The sequence below is a fragment of the Branchiostoma lanceolatum genome, chromosome 4, assembly GCF_035083965.1.
Source record: "Branchiostoma lanceolatum isolate klBraLanc5 chromosome 4, klBraLanc5.hap2, whole genome shotgun sequence".
NCBI lineage: Eukaryota > Metazoa > Chordata > Leptocardii > Amphioxiformes > Branchiostomatidae > Branchiostoma > Branchiostoma lanceolatum.
This window is the reverse complement of record NC_089725.1, coordinates 5,176,504-5,192,134: the sequence shown is the minus strand read 5'-3', so window position 1 is coordinate 5,192,134 and position 15,631 is coordinate 5,176,504. Positions and strand designations below refer to the sequence as shown.

At 40.3% G+C, this 15,631-nt stretch overlaps 1 long non-coding RNA gene across 1 annotated transcript; it reads left to right on the top strand.

The window, feature by feature from the left end:
- Positions 1 to 7,131: 7,131 nt before the first annotated feature.
- LOC136432318 (uncharacterized) lies at positions 7,132 to 9,009 on the top strand. Its single transcript, XR_010755507.1, has 2 exons — positions 7,132 to 7,378; positions 7,653 to 9,009. It is a non-coding gene; the product is annotated as an uncharacterized lncRNA (long non-coding RNA).
- Positions 9,010 to 15,631: the final 6,622 nt, after the last annotated feature.

Below are 15,631 nucleotides of genomic sequence, written 5' to 3'. Positions count from 1 at the left end.
CAGAGTGTCCTAAAAAAAACATTGTTACAACGTCCATTCCAACGTCTAAATCAAGTATTCACATTTTTGACAGCGGTTAACAACCGCCGCCACAACATTTTTGTGTTGAGTTTGAATCAAGATGTTTTCCTCCCTGTAGTTCAGTACTTTGAAAGAGGCCAAAGCCGTCCTCCACCAGATCTGTGTTACGTCGTTTTCACCTCATATGCCCGAACCATGCTTGTTCATGATCGATGGATACACTCTAAGACGGTAAGACGAGGGAAGGGGGTGTGGCTTTTAAGTACAGTAATACGTAAAAAAAACTCTCTAACAGCTAAAGTACTACATGACATGGTAGTTCCCGAGGAGCTATAGTTTTTATGGGTATCTATCCGACACAAGCGCCTGCCAGATGAGTGTCTACATTCATTGGTAGATTTTGTCAATTATAAGCGGATGTTTGTGTATGACATGTACAGGTGTGATGAGAGTCACGGTGTTTGGAGAGAGCTGTCCGTCCCGCCTGAGGTGCTTCGGCTGCCCATGGTTTTTGAACCTATGTTCCGCGTGGCTCATGTGTACTTACCACATCTAAACAATGCCGAAAATGTACATGAACTTAGATATATGGGGAGGATTATAAGAGAGGATGTAATTTTGGAATTCTCTTATATGCATATCATGCTGAATGTTCGTCATGAGGGCACTGGGTATGTTAGAGCAGTGAAGAGAAGAAAGCGTCGATCTACATATAAGGGAATAAACAATTGAGACATATGAAACAAAGAGGCAGAAGCTGGTTCTGTAGAAGAGAAGATATAACATCAGGAAGAGGGAGCACAGTGATGCCTGACAACACCACACAATTGTTCTGAAGACGAAACGGAGAACGGCTTCTAAAATGATCACATCCTTCAGAACAAGGTGCTTATTTTTAACCTCCTTGTTCAGAACAAAAACACAACAGTTTGCTTCCTCGTATCCCGAGCCTCATATGTATTTGGAACAGTCTCGATGTCAACCTGAGAGCCTTGGGCCACAGTGTCTCTCAGCTAAAGCACATGCTCGCCAAACGGCAGTTGTTTTCATAATCACTTACACAATAGGTTTAGGTAGCTTGCCTCCCTGACGCTCCATGCGTACTTGGACATCTTAATGTGACGTACATACATCTACATGCATGGCGTAAAATACGCCCTGGTATTTTTGGTCATCATATTGTTTTATGATTCTGTATATATATTATAACCTATATATTCTGCATCGTAAATGACGCTGTTAATTTGAGTATTTTACTTGTACGTTGTATCTTATTTGTTACGGGGGAGACAACCTCTTTTGTCTCCCCTTCCATCTTTGTAAGTGGATCTGGAGTTTAATGAACAAATTTAACTAGAAGCGGTTCGTCCATCAGGGAAGAATCAGTCCGACGACTCTGAAAACTATGTCGTACACGTGTATTTCAAATGACGTTCCTTTAGTAGTGTAGGATAAAATATCTACCATATGTTTTAAATAAGACAAATAGTATGTGAGCCACTGCCAATTGTAATGCCCCAGTTTTAAAAGTGTTCAACAAATATTTTAACTAATCGTGTAGGATGACTGTTGAGATATTGGCAGGGGTTTGTCTTAAACACTCATAAGCTGGCGTGTTGAAAACTGAGAGAACTACAAGTAAGCAACGGCCACAACATACAGCCCCAAATCCCAAACAGGACATGAATAGATGGGCAAGAATCCTTGATATACACGTGCAGCAAACCTTGCGTTCGAAAACAAGAGAAATAAGTGTGGCAATTAAAAATTATTGCCATAGCGAAGGGATCTGGATTGATCTTACTTCACTGTAAGGAAAGTACTAACGTAGCACTCTAGATCTTTTTATAGTTCTGCCATAAAATATAAAACGCACTTAGAAATCAGAAAGACATCTGCCAAGCAGATATAGAAAGGCACCATGTAACTCAAGGAGTTCCTAGCATATATATGGAAAGGCCGGAGTACACTCCCGTTGTAGTGCCTTTTTCTCTGGCATTGTTGGATAGGTGGAGTGAGAAACTAGGCCGGAAGTTTAGAAAATCGCTTTGCTGCGGCTCCTATGATCGTTTTGGTTGTTATTATAGCTCTGTAGGATGTGTTTTCGAGGAGCTACTGTTGTTTTTCCGACACCGCACGCCTCCCCGTAAGGCGTTCAATGTAGACTGCCCAAGCGGTAACCCAAGTTATTTATCGTTCTGTTTAAAACTTTGCCTTTCTTTATATGCTTGAATCTCCTCAAGCTTTGGTTTTCACAGAGGTTTCTTGGTGAGAGGCATGATGTTTAGCACGTTCCGTGTGATGATAGATCAACTGGGATGTGCAAACCCTTTCCGAAGCTAGAATACTAGATTCGGTGAACTCCCTGACACACTCCCGGCAGTACGAAATTGGACACCACGTAAAAGTAGGTCATCTGTCATCGACAGCTGAGTGCCTGGATGCTAGACGTGCTAATAAGGTATCAAATGACAGGTGGGCATCCACAGAGTTGGACGGACGGATTCCTGAAATTCCTGTGGAATTCTGAGAATTCTTGCAAATCGGGCGTAAAATATACTATTAAGCTCGCACTCAAACAGTATACTACGGCCACCAAATGGCCGAGAGAGACAGTAGTCTTAATTAACACGGCCTGAAAATACCCCAAAAATATTGAAACATTTTGGTTAAGGGGTAAAACAATTTTAAAACCGAAGAATGAACTTTCAATATTCAAGCAGTCGTTGTCCACTCCTGCAATACACTGGTGATTTCGACACATAAATAATAAAGAAGCCATTATACCCCATTTCGATGAATGTAGATATCAACTATTGACTTTTACGTACATGTACTATAGACAGTAGCCAGTGAGAGAAATCAGGTCAAAGAGATTTTCACCCTGCCAGTCCGATTGACAAAATTAGAGATGGCAGACTTCATTCCTTCAGAAACACAGACAGATAACAAAATTACCACTGAAGGGTGTGCGGTTGGAGTCACAGCCGTACGCTGGTCGCGGGTGACGAGAGGTTACGTTTTAGAGTAGGTCTTAGATGCAGAAGACCGGTGTTTATATGTGTGTTCGGTTGCCGTTCCTATTTGACTTTAGAATGAGGATGTGACAGAGGAAAAACTTAACTTCACAAAAGATCCCTCAAACTGCAGTAAATAGTGTTTATTATGTCAAAATATTCAAACATTTTTGGTTCAGGGGAAAAACAACTTTAAAACCGAAGATAAAAAGCGGCTTTCTGCGACCGAGATGATTATCAAGGCCACCAAAGCAGCATTTTGAAACACCTCCGCCCAAAAGAAGCAGGTAACCTGAAAACGCCGGCGACCACTCATACAAAGTCTCAAGCCAAACAACACCCAAACAGTATACTACGGCCGAAAGACACAGATGCCTTAATTAACACGACACTGGAAACATCCAAAAAATATTCAAAATTTAGCTTGAGGGATAAAACAAACAGTCGACAAATGTCGGCCTACATATATTGCGACCGAAGATAAGGCCACCAAAAACATGGCTTTAGGCCCACATCCCCTACGCCAAGAAATACAAGCAGACAAAAAATTCCTGACCACAAATCCAACTCAAAATGCCAGACTGCACTTGTTGTCTGGCTGAAATTTGCATCACAAAAGCGGTTCTTTTGTTTGTCAATTTGCATTGGCGCCAGACAGAAAACATGTCTGAACATGCCTAAATTGGTGTTGACAGCCACTCGAGGGAGTAGGGCGAATCTACATAGTGTCATTTCAGTTCGGACAGGTAAACAACTGATGAGGGGAAACAAAAATGCCCCCAAGCAATCAAAAGCATCATATCATCAGATTCGGAGACAAATACTAGTACCCAACACACAGCCGTATTCTGACACACTGAGTTAAATAGTCACAAGGGTATCACTATCAGCCTCTTTCGCGCCATTCGCTTTTGGCGCGTAACTTGATATGTGTGTAACTTGATAGTATCAAATTACACTGAAAGAAGGCGCCCGACCTAATGATTCAATGGAAAGGATCACGACTGCAGAAATGTGCAGCATATACCAGTTGATATAAAAGTCTTGTAACTGTAACGTTATATTTGAAAGACATTGCATTAAGACCAAAAGAAATCACTCGTCTTATTTTTATGCAATGATCAACTTGTTAAGTGATAATTGCAAAGAGTGTTATCTTCAAAACCTGGTGGTAGTAATAGAAGTAACCAAGGGGGTTTTCGATCTGAAGCTACTCTGCGATTGACCCTTATATATAAACAAACACAAATCGTGTTTTGTCGCAGATGTAAATTGTGCTATGCACCTAATTTAGTTATATGTTTATGGAATATTTTAGTGCCTTTTTAAAAATAAAGTTGCTAAAGAAACAATAAACATCGTTGTATAGAATATATGAATTTCGTGTCGGATAACGTAGACTCCAGAATTCTTGCAATAGGCACAACTACCAACAGGTGTCTACTAGAAGTGCTTTAAATGGAGTTATGAAACACGAAAGAAATAATTTTATATTAGTCACACATGTAGGATCAACAATGTTTCTGATACAAGAAGGCAATAGGCCAAAGGCTGTCAATCTTAGTCTAAATATAGTTATAGTTATTCAATTGCATACGCATGGTTGTATACATTGTTTGCATTTTGGGTAACTATAATTTGTTCAAGTGGAACATAAAAATAAACGTTTTGTTTCTTGAAGAACAGTTGTGTTTTTTATTGTGGTGATTGATACCTTAATTAGCATGGTGTGTGGAATAGAAGGATAATGTGTGGATGTGATAGCTAGTACATTTATATTAGTTGAAAATGTTGTAGTATGGAGACATGTGTACATTGTAAAAAAAAGGACTCATAGATATTTTGATAATGAGGAATTAAGACACAGCTTGGCCCAGGTACCATGGCATGCTATCGATGATTTTCCAACTATTGATGAACAACTAGAAGCATACGAAGATTTTGTCAGTGATGTTGCAAACATTCACGTTCCCATTAAAAAAAGGAAAATAAGAGGTACACCCGCACCTTGGCTTACCAAGGACCTGTAGTTTCTCATCAACCTCAAGCAAGCTGAACCTTCTGGCAGTAGCCATGACCTTGTCTTCTACAAGACAAAGAAAAACAGAGTTAACTAACTCTGTTGGAGTGCTAAGAAAGACCACGTTACTTAATCAATAATTCAATCAAGGTTCTGAGGACGGTCTGGCTGGGCCCTGAAAAGCCGTTCGTAAACTACTGCCTAAATAGACTCCTAACACCGCCACTTCTCTGGAATACGAGGGCCAGAGTGTTAGTTTGTGATGACCAAAGCATGACCGAAACATTTAACATTTTCTTTCACAAATAGTAGAGGAGTTGTACAAATCCCTATCACGGATTATCTCCCCTTTCTCCCCGGTGCATTTTGTCACTAAGGCAATCGGCACTTTCACGCTTGCACCAGTTACTAAAGTTGAATTTGTCACAGATCAACTGCCAAGCGGCACGTTACAGCCGGGCCTCAGGCCTAGACAACATTGACAACATGTTGCTTAAAGTTGGAGCACAAATTTGCCCTCTCTCACCATCATGTGCCATAGTCGATACTATGTGGCTGGTGTGAATCAAGCTCTTTAATAAATCACTGAGCACAGGGGAATTTGTTGAGAGTTGGAAGCGAGCTAAGGTATTACCAATCCATAAGAAAGGGGATAAGACCAGCCCTAGTAATTATCGTCCCGTGTCCATCCTACCTGGCATATCTAAGATACTATTAATTTACACACTTATTGTTTTGCAGTTAAGACATGAGTAAAAACGTGGGTACCACCGTCTTCATCGACTTCACAGAAGCTTTCGACACCATCAACCACCAACAAGCCATTTGGAAACTCCGCAACACAATCTGAAGCGACCGACACCGAGGAAAGAGATGCAGTACCTTTGATATTTTTGTACCTACGTTCTAAAGATTAATTAACGAATTAGTACTATAGTGAATGACTGAGGGACTTCTATTGAACTTTTGATGTAAAGACCATCGTATAAATCATATATGCAATATACTAGTACCTAATAGTAAACAACACTATATATCCGTAAAAAGGTGAATAAGCACATTTGCAGCATTGAAATCAATAATTGGACTGTTAACCGCTGGTTCATAACGGGAGAGTGGTGAGTGGGCCCAGATGAGTTAAATGATATCTAGCTGGAGTACGGCAACTAGGTACTGCTGCCAGTGCTGGTTGATGATAGGACACCCAGGTTTTTCTTACAATGTGATGAATTGAATACTACAAAATGATGAATTAGCTTATTACAGCAAAATGGCAGAGGCCTATCAGAGCATCCCGACTAAAGAAGATTGAAAGCAGTTAAGGCACAGAAAATTTCTACACTTTGCAAAATCATCACAATGCAAACAACACAGATTTTTTTTGCAAAACGAGTGAATTGTTAATAATGTTGCTGAAAATGACCTTGATAGTTTTTTTTCCTGTTCAAGATGGAGGAAAAAGATGCATGCTGTTTTGCTGGGGAGGTTTGATTTCTTATTGACTATCAGGGCTCGAAATACTGGGTGCATGTGCACCTAATCTTTGACTGTAGGTGCACTGGTGCACCTAGATATTTTTGTAGGCTATAGAGTAAAGGTAACATTGTACACTAGTAAACAGTATCAGAAAAAGCAATAGAACCATTTGTTGCACTTTATTTGATGTATTACTCGTTTGAAATTTGATTACAGATTGTGAAGTTCTTGATTACAAATATAAGATTATGTTTTGCTGACATTCAACTTTATTTTATGTGGTGCACTCAAATTTCTTTCTGTGCACCTAATTCTCTTGGTTGGGTGCACCAGTGCACCTATTTCGAGCCCTGGATGGGGAAAAATTAAGGAATATATTTGTTTTCGAAATTGGGTTCAAATCATGGCAAATCCCAGCGTAGGGGTCCTTGTGCTGGCGAGAACCTTGTAAGACTCTTTTTAGATTATTTTTCGTGGCCTTTCTTCGATTGAGTCTTCAAAACCATTTTTTTAAATGAGATCAGCATATGCGAAAGTCACCAAGATCAATTATTTTCAAGCATGATAATTGCAAGAAAACAAACAAACAAGCAGGCAGTGAAATGTGAACACACTAGTGACAGAATAGAAACTGCGTGTACTTTTCCATTTACAGAAAGGGTCAGGAAAGGTGCTAAAGAAGAAGGCGAAAAAGATGAATCCGGGTCCATGGATATTGTCCAATTAAGACAGGAAGAAAGTTGACAAACCGAGCTGTACAGTGAAAGTTTCTGTGAACTTCGGATGGCAGCCGAGAGCGTATTTCAAAAGACTCACCAAGATGAAGTTTCACGATTGGAAACAGGTAGGATTTAGGACATCACGGAATTAACTCATGGTTATATAATTTATTCCATTCCGCAACGGATATCACGATACTCGTGTTGGTTCCATTATTGTTTAAGTTTGACGTGAGAAAGACAAATGTTACGTGGATTGTTTTTCACACATATACTTTGTGCGAATAGGTTTACCAGCACGGATGATTATTCAAGAATGTCAATCTTTATCATGTTTCTCACCATACATATCCCTTTCACGGGTTCATTGGACAAGTTTTCTGTTAAAATATTTTACAGCTGTCTGCACAAGGAATCTTCAGGTTCTGTATTCGGGTATGATGAAGGAAGATTAACGAGTCACCGTCTACATGCTCTGCGATGTGTTGTCGGCGCTCTGTGCGCCCGTTGCACTCCTATCTAGATAACCAGAGCTGGAGAAGGATATCTACCGATGTCTCGCCCTGTGACAATTATGGTCATTAGTTTTTCAATATCAATGTTGTTCTTTTTTTGCAATATGTGCAACGACAACATACAGGAGTACATTCCTCATCAGCGATTTAACAATAAAACATGCTTTGATACCAGTACCAACTTGGCAACAATTTATGGGTCGAGGTCACAAATACAAAACGGAGACATTGCATTGGTCTGTCATATCATGAAACGTTTGGAAAGAAGGAGACTCCATCAGTAGATCTTATTCCAGACTCCAGTAGCCCCATGACAGATGTGCAATTGCAATATGTATAAGCTTCCTTTTGTAAAGTTTGATTCCTTCTTCTGAGGGCAAAGCCCGAGGCTGGAATCAATAGTTTCAATTCTCAGTGCTTGTCCAAGGCTGGAATGCATTAATGGCAGATGAAATGGGACGAGTTTGGATGTACGTTTAGAGGATTTGCAGTCTAAATAACACAGTGGCAAAGTATCTATGATAAGCTTTTAGATCTCCTGGTCAACGACGGAAGAACACCGACAGCTACGGCTACGTCAACGACGGAAATAAAATCCGAGTAGCTATTTTACAACCGTTTTAACTGTTTGTTTTAGTGTTCGAGTAGCGTTATATATAACGGGGGCCGCCCGAACCTCGCACGCGCCTGAACATCGCACGGATTTTTTACTGATCTTATTTTGCATAAGTACGCCGTGTTTGTGTCCAATGACTATGCTGATAAGGAAGGTAAATAACCCAAGTTCATGCACATAATTGTCATTTACATTCAAAACATATGTGTACATATTCATTTCTTGTTTTGTCGAAAAGTAGTATTTTGACAATAATGATGGCAACGCTGAGTAGAGGGTCACTGCGTAGCTAGACGGCCCGGCACCTAAATATACGACCTGTGCCAAGCAGATACATAAGTTACACAGCTATCATACACATAAGAAAAATAATTTCATAAAACACTAAAAATTTGGGTCTTTAAGTGTTTGTTGAGAAGAAAACCGACCAAAGAAAAACAACGTAAACATTGCTGTCGTCTGACGACGTTGTTTTCCCGCCATTTTTTTGGACCGCGATGGTGGCGGGACGATTCAACGCACAGTTTTGTTACGCTCTAACATGTGATTGGTACCGTCTATGAAAAGGAAACTGAATACAGAGATGGCGAAGATGTTTCCCAATAAGTAGACGGAGTATTGTTGATGTAAGCGGTGTCGTTTTTTCGTAATGATTTCGTAAGTCGGGCCGCATTCAATACGTACGTCGGGCCGCGTAGTAGCCTATTTCCCGTGGAAACATGAGCTGGGATGCGCTAGATATAGCCCTTCTCACATGACGTTAAAAGTGCACACAGTCAAAATTTTCCGGTCAAAAGAAAGCTAGAATATAGCAGACTTCAAGCCTTATTTACATTTCCCTAACTTCATCACCAACTTCCGAAGAGAGCAAAATTACCAAAGCGTAATAAGTTAGGCACACTATCTGGCGTAGCACTAAATCAGAAGGTACATTCGTGAAAACGTCTCACGGCGTTTGCCGCTTGTAACGCGGAGCGTGAAGGGCCCATGAACAGTATGAATACATTTCTTGTCCATATATGTTCTTTAGATGAATATGTTCAAAATTCATTCATTAAAACATGACCATTCTCTGGCAACCAGCAATGGTATGACTAGGTATGTCAAGGAGTTAACGGTGGAATCTTCAGGGGCGAACCCGGCATTACGATCGGTAAAAAGCTTGTTTTTGTGGAAGTACTTTTCAGTACATACCCATGTAACATCTGAGAGGCTTTCCAAGGATGGATAGTCCTTCCTGTAGCGATCCACTAACATTAAGCGCTCGTTCTCAATGAAATGTGCAAAATACCGATTTTTAGGGTCGAAAAATTTATCAGGTCATTTTCCAAGCAAACCTACCTCATTTTTAGCTGAACATCTCCTTTTATGATCCCCAAAATATTACAGCTAATTTATCACGGGAAGGTGCCGAAAATTTCTAAGCTTTGATTAGATTTCCTTGGAGTTTATTTTTGCGGAAAAAATGTTGAACATCAGTAATAAGATACTTCCATTTTGCAGCTTCCATGTCGTGACATCGCCTTCAAAACCTATAGTTGAGGAGTCAGTATCTCTGGTAAAACGTCTGTCAAATTTAGTGCCAGCGTGCTGACGATTGCTGTATAACTGTTTTTTTTTCATTCAGGATTAATATTGTCTGGATTTGTCTTTGCATTTCGACTTGTTTAACATACCTAACAGAGACGGAATCAGATAGTTCTTGCAAAACGTTCGATCCTCCGTTGATCCGAATAATCTAACTCTTACAACATCTATGAAATATTCAAAGTTGCGAACTAATACTGCTTAGGAGCAGTAAAACGACAGGTTGGCACCTTATATGTGGCATATCTTAATGTTAGGAACGTCTTACTTCAAACGGTAACGGAGCTTACCGTTTTGGGCGACAGGCATAAACCGCCTTGCACAGCGTACAAGAACAGTGACGGGAGCGATCTGACGTGATTTGTCGGAGGGCCTCAGTAGCTGGATTCACCAGTTAACCGGTCAAACTCTGGACTGAATTGTTACATTCTCGGCTGCTTTTTAAATTTTGCATGTCTCCGCAGGCGACAGCCGTTTTTTGTAACTCTTTGCCATAACTTTTTCGAAGTCAAAATCCATTGGTAATTTCGAGGTGCATTTTTCGTGAAACATAATATGTGTTGTGGGAAAGTGAAGAAAGCATCGACGGTGCCCTTAATTTAGCTCATATCAAGTCGTAAAGGCTGGCGACAGCAATTTGTACATTCAACTGAGAACGAGCGTAAGTCCAGTCATTACCTGTTTTATCTATATCATATGGAACTCAATGTTCCGTAAGTCTGAAGTAAACATTATTTCCTTCACTGTCGAAAAGTGTCCGACGAACACTTCTGAAAATAAATTGCGGTAATCCAGTGGTATAGATTCAATTACAATTCCATTCTTCATAATGTTTATTGCTCAACAATTCAACGGACTCGTAAAAAAAATCCATGACCCCTTCCCCTGAGTCGTTTATTTTCTCCGGGACCCTCCCCCCAAACGTACCACCCCTTCCCCCGCTAAATATCGTATGGTCCCAAGGATCATATAAATGCAGATTTCTGACGGACGTTCAGCTGAAGCCAGTCCTCATTGGTCGATTCGAATCTCTGATTACCACGTAATTATTGGTCGGAACTGCTAATTGTGATGGTCAGTTAGGACCGTCTATTAATCGTTGCTACAATCCCCGCATTTGCCACAATTCAATCGTTCGCTGACTCACTCACCAAAGATGCCGTCGACGCCGTCGCCATTCGATCGATACAAGATTCAAGTTGACGAAGCCCTAGGTGTCGGCATGTTGCCAAAGGCAATCGTGAAAAAGATAGGCGGTCGTTGGGCGAAAGACAAACAAGAAAGGTTTCACATCCATGTAAAGCATCGGAAAACCGCAATGTGAGTAGTCTTTTGTTTAATTTTCACGTCTCACGGCGTTTGCCGCTTGTAACGCGGAGCGTGAAGGGCCCATGAACAGTATGAATACATTTCTTGTCCAAGTATGGTCTTTAGATGAATGTGTTCGAAATTCATTCATTAAAACCTGACCACTCTCTGGCAACCAGCAATGGAGCGCCGTGAGTTCCAGCGCGTAAAAAAACGTCCGATGGTTGGGCACCCCCCGTTACCAATATTTTGTTGACCCAACGTCTGAGAATACTACAACTGACCAGAGAAAGCAGAATCGTAAAAGACTCTTTCTAAACGACTTAATCGTATGCTTATAAACTTGCAGAGAAAAAGGTTGCCTCATCGGAAATAATAGATACGATATGAATAAAATAATTGTGCAATTAATTACAAAAGTTCACAGCAGATCTGCAAAAGACCATCATTATGGTAGAGGAGTACGTAAATGCTTGTGTTTCTTTGCTTCGGTAGACGAGCTATTCAGACAAGGGTTGCAACAAAGGAAATCGTTGAAAGGCTGTGGCATCGATCGTGTCGGTAAAAAAAGCAGGACAAATGTAGGCCATTTATAAGAAACAGAATAACCAGACCCATTTCAAGCCGATGGAGGATCGATCCCTCGTTTTCATTCCATTGCCCACGGCGGTCTAAGAAAGATAGTGAAGCCTCACCATCCGACCAGACCACATACACACACCCTTTCTCTAAAGGACTACGTAAACCAATCAGACGCTTCGTTTTGAATTCTTTTTAATAAGTATAATGTAATTGTTTATGCCTTATGGTAATTCAAAAATATTGAATGCCACAGTGGTGCCATCCCCTTTCTTGCTTCTTACACCCGAATGATCCATCCGCAATCTTTAAACAGTGGTCCATCAGAGCGTTAAGTGTTCGTCTCGCTGTTTGCCTTTAAACTGCCAAGCAGATACGGGACAAAAGCAGGTACGATTCCAAGCCAATGAATCTGACCCCAATAAGTTAAAAAGTCGCCATGGGAGAGGTCTGCAACGGAGGCTAATTTATATGAATTGTTTTCAGGCATGAATGAATTAAAAAAAAAAATTTACATTTAGAAGCATATTGTATTACATACATACTTACTACAGGTCAGGGTGTACATGCACAAGAAGATGAGATGACTACAACTATAAGTTACATGTATTTGCCGTCAGCCATAATTTGGAGATCAGAAACTAAGTAAGGTACTTTCACATCAGGTCACGAGTATTAATTAATGCTTTGATTGTTGATTGTTTTGTTTTCTCCTTGCATGCCCAGAAAGACAATGCCCCCAAACAAAAGAAGTAAGTCATTTCTCCCTTGTTACAAATATGAAATTCCCACTATTTGAAATGGGCTATTTCTCCTGCAGCAGACATGATAGAATGAAAATGAGACAAACAAACAAGAATTATTTTTGCAGATTTAGTTTTACCCACATATCACACCAAGTTTTAGGTCCCGTTCATGATTCAAAAAGTAAAATGGTTCGAATGGGAAAACAAAACAAGCAATGTAAAAACTGCAAACAGCATGGATACTCTCTCTCCAGCTGTCCACAACCACAGCATCGTTTTGATTGTGGTTTACATGGACACAAGAGGCAGTGTTGTTGTATTACTGTTTATAATTATATGTAGTCTCTCTCTTTAACAGCTCATCTTTCAAAAGGCTATTGCATAAGTAATACTATTAAATGGTGGAGGGTAGATATGCTTGGTTATCATATCACGTCTTGGTCTTGCAGGAAAGATCCTCAAAAAATGAACATGAACCGGAAAATGAACTCAAACAAGAGAAGTAAGTCGCTTGTCACAAATAAGAAATTACTATTATTTACCAATGGGCTATAGCCGCTATACACCTATCTCACGCGGACTTAGTAAGCTGTGTTGTTTTTTAAAATTGTATATTTCATGTCAATATCCTATCAGAGGAGAAAGAGAGGAGAAAGAAAGCAGAAAAAGGAAACCCTGTTGGAGAAGATGTAGAGACTTTGAAGAGAGAGTCGGCCGACCGTGGCTGTTGTTGCCAGTGACAACTTTGTGTCTGTGCCTGCTGATTAATACGGAGCTGTTGTTGGAGCAACCACCTGTCCCCAGCAACCATTTCTGCTCAGCCCCATGAGTGGTTGTTCATGACAGGTTTGTACCGCATGGTTGTACTGTACTTGCAATCAGTGGACGTACAAGAGCTTACAATATATTCATCATGCCCAGTTGTTTTGTCTGTGATTTTTACCCGTTTTATATATAACAAATCATATTACATATTTCAACCTAGTAGTAAAGCCGCATTACACTCAAAAAGCATCAGCCCTGAACTCGATTGAAGATGACTGCTTTTCCCTTTTTACTTCCATTCACAAAGTAATTAAACGGCTACAAGAAGGTTTCAATCAGTCCTCAGAGTCTGATCTTTCTCAAGTTGAAAAGAGTTGTAATGTCATTAACAAGTCAAAAGTAGCCCAGCAGACGGTACCATCTCCCATTGGAGGTAGGATTGATTGTACATTCTTTCCGACTACAGTCTCGCTATAGTTTATGACATCAGTTACCAATGTGTGTGTTCACTCTAGGCCTGTACAGATAGACAGCAAGTCAGACGATGACTTGGGGCCTGATGATCCAAGGAAAGAAGGTATGTCTGGAAAACTTCTACCAGTCAGGTTAGATGAGTAATAGCTGCGGCATCCATGCTGGTCCTATTCCCCTCAGCAATTGTCCAAAAGAGTTTTGAGCCCACTATTTCATTAATAAGCGTTGTTTGAATTATGAGAATTTTATTTTTGTCCTATGTTCTTTTTACAGGAGGAGACTCGGGAGTCCAATTGTAACATGTAGGGCTATAGCTACCTCAAAGAAACCAAGGAAAGAAGGTATGTCTGGAAAACTTCTACCAGTGAGGATAGATGAGTAATAGCTGCGGCATCCATGCTGGCCCTATAGAGGTTTGAGCCCACTATTTCATTAATAAGCGTTGTTTGAATTATGAGAATTTTATTTTTGTCCTATGTTCTTTTTACAGGAGGAGACCCGGCAGCCCAATCATAAAATGTAGTGCTACCTCAAGGAAACCAAGGAAAGAAGGTATGTCTGCAACTGTCCAAAAGAGGTTTGAGCCCACTATTTCATTGATAAGCGTTGTTTGAATCATGAGAATTTTATTTTTGTCCTATGTTCTTTTTACAGGTGGAGACTCGGGAATCCTATAATAACTTGTAAGTTTAAATTCGAGGCTACCTCAAGGAAACCAGGGAAAGAAGGTATGTCTGCAACTGTCCAACAGAGGTTTGAGCCCACTATTTCATTAATAAGCGTTGTTTGAATTATGAGAATTTTATTTTTGTCCTATGTTCTTTTTACAGGAGGAGACTCGGGAGTCCAATTGTAACATGTAGGGCTATAGCTACCTCAAAGAAACCAAGGAAAGAAGGTATGTCTGGAAAACTTCTACCAGTGAGGATAGATGAGTAATAGCTGCGGCATCCATGCTGGCCCTATAGAGGTTTGAGCCCACTATTTCATTAATAAGCGTTGTTTGAATTATGAGAATTTTATTTTTGTCCTATGTTCTTTTTACAGGAGGAGACCCGGCAGCCCAATCATAAAATGTAGTGCTACCTCAAGGAAACCAAGGAAAGAAGGTATGTCTGGAAAACTTCTACCAGTGAGGATAGATGAGTAATAGCTGCGGCATCCATGCTGGCCCTATAGAGGTTTGAGCCCACTATTTCATTAATAAGCGTTGTTTGAATTATGAGAATTTTATTTTTGTCCTATGTTCTTTTTACAGGAGGAGACTCGGGAGTCCAATTGTAACATGTAGGGCTATAGCTACCTCAAAGAAACCAAGGAAAGAAGGTATGTCTGGAAAACTTCTACCAGTGAGGATAGATGAGTAATAGCTGCGGCATCCATGCTGGCCCTATAGAGGTTTGAGCCCACTATTTCATTAATAAGAGTTGTTTGAATTATGAGAATTTTATTTTTGTCCTAGTATGTTCTTTTTACAGGTGGAGACTCGGGAGTCCAATTGTAACATGTAAGGCTATAGCTACCTCAAGGAAACCAAGGAAAGAAGGTATGTCTGGAAAACTTCTACCAGTGAGGTTAGATGAGTAATAGCTCCGGCATCCATGCTGGCCAAAGGCATTATTTATCAGAAAATGCAGGATATTCATAAGGAGCAGCGAGATGCTCAAGGGAAAAAAAACATGCACTGTAAAAACTGCAAACAGCATGGATACTCTCTCTCCGGCTGTCCACAACCACATCATCGTTTTGATTGTGGTTTACATGGACACAAGAGGCAGTCTTGTTGTA